Here is a 6,601-nt window from a genome sequence, read left to right as displayed (position 1 = left end):
AAAACTGCTACTGGGATAGGGGAGCCTTCCCCTGGGTCCTCTGATGATCACAATGGGGGAGAAGCAGGAATTGGCTTGATGAAATGAAAATGACCTGAAAATGTGTAATGTTCAAAATGTCCTTTTAAAGTATTAGGGATGATTGGGCTAGGTTGTCTGATAACCGGACACACCAGTGCCCAGTTCAAACCCTGGTTGGGGGCTCTCTGGTGGTAATAGGCGTATAATTTTGAGGAAAATCGTCTTAGGTGTTTTGGAGCCTATAAGTCACATAGAAACACACACACACACACGTCAAGATTTATAATATTGTTTGTACCGGTATTTAGAAAGAATGAAAAATAATAAATAATAAACCAATAGAATGAGTTACATTTTACAAACATTATATCATTTTTTTTCATCTTTGCTCTTTTTTTTTACTAAACAGTCACTCGTGTTAGAACTGATTTCTGATGGGCTCCTGTCGGGCCCCAGAAGGGATTTATCTAGAAGGGGGGGTGGTGGGCTATTTTGAAGACAGGACACCCCCCTTCTCCCTTCACGACTCCCCCCCAAAAAATGTCTTGAAATGACTGCTGCTAAGAGGATTAAAACAATAATGCCCAAGTCCTCTCCGAGGTTCCCCACAAACCTCAAAAGATTCCTTCTCCGTCAGGTTTTAGAATTAAGGGCAGCGAAAAGAAGGAGACCCCTTTTAAATGTAAGGAAAGCTTGAATATTTTGGGGAGACAATCGAAAAAAGAGAGATGAGATGCTAAAGTTCGCTGGGAGAGGTTTGGACTCGGCGTGGGAAAAAAAATGAAAACCATGCTCGTTTATTTTTCAGCAGAAGGCCTTTTGATAAAAGTACAAGTAGAATGCCGGGTGTTGGGTAAGGTTTTTGGGGCCGTGGTTATTTGAAAAAGTGCCCAAAAGCCCCTCCGGAGCCGCTTGTATATGAAAGCAGATGTTTATTGATTTTCTTAAAATGTATTGGGACTGTCTTGACACGACATAGCTAAAAACACACGCAGGGGCCTAAAGTACGATTGTGTTCATTTTCACGAAAATCGAGTTTGCCGTTTCGGAGCCTATAAGCCACACACGAACACACATGCAAAGCGCACACGGATATATCTTTAGATGGATTAGATTTAGATGATCAATTATCCCTTTTGGTTTGTTTTGGGGTCATTTTTTTGCTGGTTTTCCTTGGTCTTGTTGGGTCGTTTCTTCTTGGATTTTGGTTGTTGGCTCATTTTTTGTCCATATCTCGGTTAAATTTAGTTTGTGTTTTTCGGTCGTTTTTACAGTATTTTGGTTACTTTCTGGTCTAATTTTGTTCATTTTTTGGATTTTTTTCTTTCTTTTTCTTTCACAAAAGTGCTTTGTATTTTTGGTATCCTTTTGTGGTACTTTACTTGTGTCCTGGTGAATTAATTTTCTTTCGTTAATTTTGTTTGTGTTTTTGGTCATTTTCGTGGTATTTTGGTCACTTTCTGGTCTAATTTTCTTCGTTTTTTGGACATTTTTTTTCTTTAATTTTTCTTTATTTTGCCTTTCACAAAAGTGCTAGTATTTTTGGTGTCCTTTGTGGTACTTTACTTGTGTCCTGGTAAATTATTTTTGGGTCATTTTCTTTGGTCAATTTTGTCTGTGTTTTTGGTCGTTTTTGTCGTATTTTGGTCATCTTCTAGTCAACTTTTGTCCGCTTTTTTTGTGGACAATTTATTTTCTTTCCTTTTTCGTTTTTTTGTGTTTCTTTTTTTTGGGTCATTTTCTGATGGATTTTTTTTGGACAGTTTGTTTTTTGTCATTTTATTTTGTCTTTTTTTGGGTTTAATTTTTGGGTTGTTTCTTTAGTCGTTTTTTTGTTTATTTTTTGTTGATTTCTTTTCACATTTTGGTCTTTGCATGGTCAATTTTTATCAGGGTTTTGTTTAATTGATGTCAGCTTTTGGCAAACTTCAATGGATATTTGGGGTCGTTTCTTGTCATTATTTGTTCCGTTTTTGGGTCATTTTTCGTGGAATTATTTCTTTGCAACATCATTGGGTTTAAAAAAAAGGAATTTAATCACGATGTTGAGATATTTTAAGTTTTCTTGCGATTGAGCATATTTTATTTAAGTTTGCGTTGAGAAATATCGTCCTTTGAACCTGCCCTTGTATGTTCTTTCATTCCAGTTTGTTTATTGGTTCAGTTCAATTGAGGATAGTCCCAAGAATCCTCCAAACCTTCATCGATCACGGCAGTGGATAGTTTGCAGTTTTGGCTCCTTTTCAGTTCAGTTGTGAAAAAGGATCGGCTTGGAAATCCCGCGAGCATTTTTCGGTCCTCTCTTTTTTTGCATCTCGTGCAGAAGTTGCGACATTGTGTTCCCCTTCGAGCCGCTAACTTTTCCCCAAAGCTGAAATTCATCTGCGATTTCCGTGGATTTGTTGGGCGCTGGCATTGTTCTGCGCCCACTTTTAAGCCCCTTCCCCAGATCCGTCTCCATCATCCTCTTCCCGCCTGAAAAACTTTATCCCTGCATCAGGAATCCTGCAAGCGGATCAGCACGGGCGATTTATCGACTGGAGATGGAGATTACGGGTCCTTTTTAGAGAAACGGCTCTTTCGGCGCGGCTCTCAAAAGAGCCGACTCTTTCGGCTTTGAAATGGCTCTTCGGGTCATTTTTGTTGTTATGGATGATAACTGTATCGCGTTATGCACAAAATGACTTCAAACGTGGAAAAATAAAACAAAGAAAAAAACGCGTTATTTGCCATAACATAAAAATGTATCAGAATTGTCTCTGAGTGCTAAAATGTAAAAAACATGGGTTTTTGTTTTATTTAAAAATAAAATGATATTATAAATGTTTGGCGCAGTTTATCAGTAAGTATTTTGCTTGTTTCATGGTCAACTTTTGTTTGTTTTTCGGGTAAATTTAGTTTAGGTTTTTTTGACAATTTTTGTTTTATTTTTTAGATCTATTTTTTATTTTGTTATTTTTTAATCTTTTTCGTTTTTTTCTTTGGTAAATTGTTTTTTGCTAATTTTTGGGGACAAATTGTGTGTTTTTTTTTAATTGTGGTATTTTGGTTGTTTCCCTGTCAACTTTTTAAAGTTATTTGATCTTTTTTTAATTATTTTTTTAAATAATATCAATAATTCAATAATTTCTTCTATCCCCGCGACCCTACTGTTGATAAGAGGTGCAGCTAATGAGATGAATTTCTTCTATTGTTGGGAAAAAATGTTTATTTTTCTGGTAGGTTTTTTGTTGATTTTAGTTTATTGTTTGGATTTTTAATTAGTTTTTTATGGTCGATTTTTTTGACATCTGGTTAATTTTGGTATTTTTTGGGGGTTGTTTTTTTGTTTTGTTTTTTAATTTATCTTTTGTTTGATCCTTTGGTAAATTTTTTGGGCTCATTTTTTGGGACACTTGTGTTTTTTGATTTTTTTATTGTTGCATTTTGGTTGTTTCCTGGTGAACGTTTTTTAGTTTTTGCCTGATAATTAATTTGTTCTATCGTTGGAAAAAATGGTTTGTTTTTCTGATAGGTTTTGTTGTCAATTTTAGTTCATTTTTGGATTTTTGATTTGTTTTTTTATAGTCGAATTTTTTGACATCTGGATAATTTTTTTGGGGGGGGGTTGTTTTTTTGTTTTGTTTTATTCATCTTTTGTTTGATTCTTTCTATTTTTTTGGGGACAAATTGTGTTTTGTGATATTTTATTGTTTTATTGTTGTATTTTGTTTTTCAGTTTTTGGTCAATCATTTGTTTTCTGCTAGTTCTTTGTCGATTTTAGGTCATGTTTTGATTTTTAATTCGTTTTTTTTATGGTCGACTTTTTTGACATCTAGATAATTTTGATTTATTTGTTTTTTTTTTTATTTGGGTTGTTTCCTGGTCAATTTTTGTTTGTATTCCGGTCAATTTTTATTTGTTTCTTTTGGATGGTTTCTTCTCTTATTTTGTCCGTCTCCCTAATATGACCCTCGTCTGTGTTTTAATCAGGTTTTAGCTGAGTTTTGCACGTTTGTCATTCCCGCTGCAGCCATTGCACTCGCGCTGGCCTATCGCATAAAAGCGGAGAAGAAAGTTGTCGCCTTGAGCCTCGGGAGCCCATTCATTCGTATCATTAAGCTTACTTCAACTTCATGAATAAATTAGCGGGGACGTCGTGGTCCGCACCTAGCCAAGGTTAGCCTCTGCACGTGAAATTGATTATTTTGATGTATGGCCCCGAATTAAGCGCTTGCTTCCGAGGGACTTCTGTGACTGCGGTAACAAAGCAAGCTTGTCATGATGACTGATTCGGGGCACCTCAGATTGGCTGTTGGACTCTTTTTAAACTCCCGTCTTCCCAAAATTACCCGTATGCGAACCTATGCTCCCAGCTAGGCGAGCTTTTGTACTCTCCGACACTATCCTGCCCTGTTTCCTGCCTGATACCCGTTGCCAACCTTTCTCTGGACCGTCTCTGTTTTGCTCCCCCGTCCCGGCCATCAAGCTGTTTTTGCCCTGTTTTCCTACCCGATACCTTTTCCCCACCCTTTTTTTGGACCCGTTTTTGATTTTACCTGGCCATTGAGTTGTTTTGCCCTGTTTCCTGCCTGGTACCTGTTGCCGACCTTTTTCTGGACCCGTTTCAGCCTTTGCTCCTCTGTCCCGGCCATCGACCTGTTTTGCCCTGTTTCCTGCCTGATACCTGTTGCCGACCTTTTTCTGGACCCGTTTCCGCTTTTGCTCCTCCGTCCCGGCCATCGACCTGTTTTTGCCCTGTTTCCTGCCTGATACCTTTTGCCGACCTCTTTTCTGGACTTGTTACCGCCCTTGGTCCCCCGTCCCACCCATCGACCTGTTTTTGCCCTGTTTTCCTGTCTGATACCTGTTGCCGACCTCTTTTCTGGACCCGTTTCTGTTTTGCTCCTCCGTCCCGGCCATCGACCTGTTTTTGCCCCGTTTCCTGCCTGATACCTGTTGCTGACCCTTTTTCTGGACCCCTTTCTGTTTTGCTCCTCCATCCCCACTATTTACCCACCATTGAAACGTTGAGTCGAATCATCTTATAAATATTGCCGGGACCAGAACGGAGACAGGACCCACTCGCGTGACGTTTCTCACAGTTTTATTGGAAGGAAGGGAAAGGATTGCACACACGATTCGGTGATTGCTGGTCGATGGGAGCAGGTCACTCTGAACGCGGAAGTGGGACTTCTGTGGCGACCGATGGTGGTGTCGGGAACGGAAAAAAACGGGTCAGTAGCTGGGATAGAAGAGCAAAAACGTGATCGGGATCGGAAACAAGTCGAAAGCCAGGAGTCGAGAGTAGACCCGGTCGAGATCAAAAACGGATCGTTATTCGGGACGGGAGAACAGACCTGGTCGAGATAAAAACAGGTCATAATTCGGGGCGGGAGAGCAGACGTGGTCGAGATCAAAACATATCGTAACGGGAGACAAAAAGGAGCAAAAAACGTGACGGGCAAAAAAAGGCTTGCCGTGTAAAAACAGATTCGCAGACGGACCGACCAAAGGGGACTGACAAGACAGAGTTTAAATACTGACAGGGAGCCAATCTGCCAACAAGCTGCAGCTGCCGCCACACGGGCGGGGCCAATTGGGCGCCATGGCCACCGTGACAATTATATATATATTTTTTCGTAAACTTTGCATTAAGAATCTCAGCTATGCGGTTAAAACAGCTTCCAGGTGCTTCACTTTTTGACAGTGTTTGTTTAAGAATGATTAAGAAGCACTGCTTCCAACCGAGAACAGGACCATTAGCAGGAGTAGAACGGTTCATCGAACAAATATGATGCGTTTTGTGAACTCCATTCAGTGGGGAACCGCAAAGTCCGTAAAAAAAAGTAGTCAAGGATAGGACATTTTTTCTCAATGGTAGAACGTCGGTTCCTCAAGTCAGACCAGTCCAGAACCAACGCTGCAAAGACCGAATCCGTTCCACACAGTTTTTTTCTTCAGTGGTTTATCCCGAGCAGCTCGGCGGCGCAGTGGTTGGCGCGTGTGCGGCACAGTTCTTAAGTCATGAGTTCGAACTTCTGTGTGGAGTTTGCATGTTCTCCCCGTGCTTGCCTGAGTTTCCTCCCACATTCCAAAAACATGCATGTCAGGTTGATTGGCCTAACCAAATTGTCCCTAGGTGGGAATGAGCGAGCGAGTTGTCTGTTCCTGTGTGCCCTGCGACTGGCTGGCAACCAGTTGAGGGTGTCCCCTGCCCACTGCCCGGAAATGGCTGGGATGGGCTCCAGCACCCCCGCGACCCTACTGCGGATAAGCGGTGCAGATCATGGATGGATGGTTGGTCCAAATTGTCCCTAGGTGGGAATGAGCGAGTGAGTTGTCTGTCCCTGTGTGCCCTGCGACTGGCTGGCAACCAGTTGAGGGTGTCTTCTGCCCACTGCCCGAAGATAGCGGGGATGGACTCCAGCACCCCCGCGACCCTACTGCGGATAAGCGGTGCAGATCATGGATGGATGAATGGAGGGTTTACCCCGACACGATCCCGAGACGTTGACAGATCCAGGTTGGCAGGACGGTTTCCTCCCTCTTTCCTCCGGAGCCGCGTTTCACCCGTGCCCCTCGGGCCGCGGCCCAGCA

This window comes from Urocampus carinirostris, chromosome 12, assembly GCF_059441175.1.
Source record: "Urocampus carinirostris isolate Australia breed hairy pipefish chromosome 12, RoL_Ucar_1.0, whole genome shotgun sequence".
In the NCBI taxonomy this organism is placed as follows: Eukaryota; Metazoa; Chordata; class Actinopteri; order Syngnathiformes; family Syngnathidae; genus Urocampus; species Urocampus carinirostris.
Note: the sequence above shows the minus strand (reverse complement) of the source record.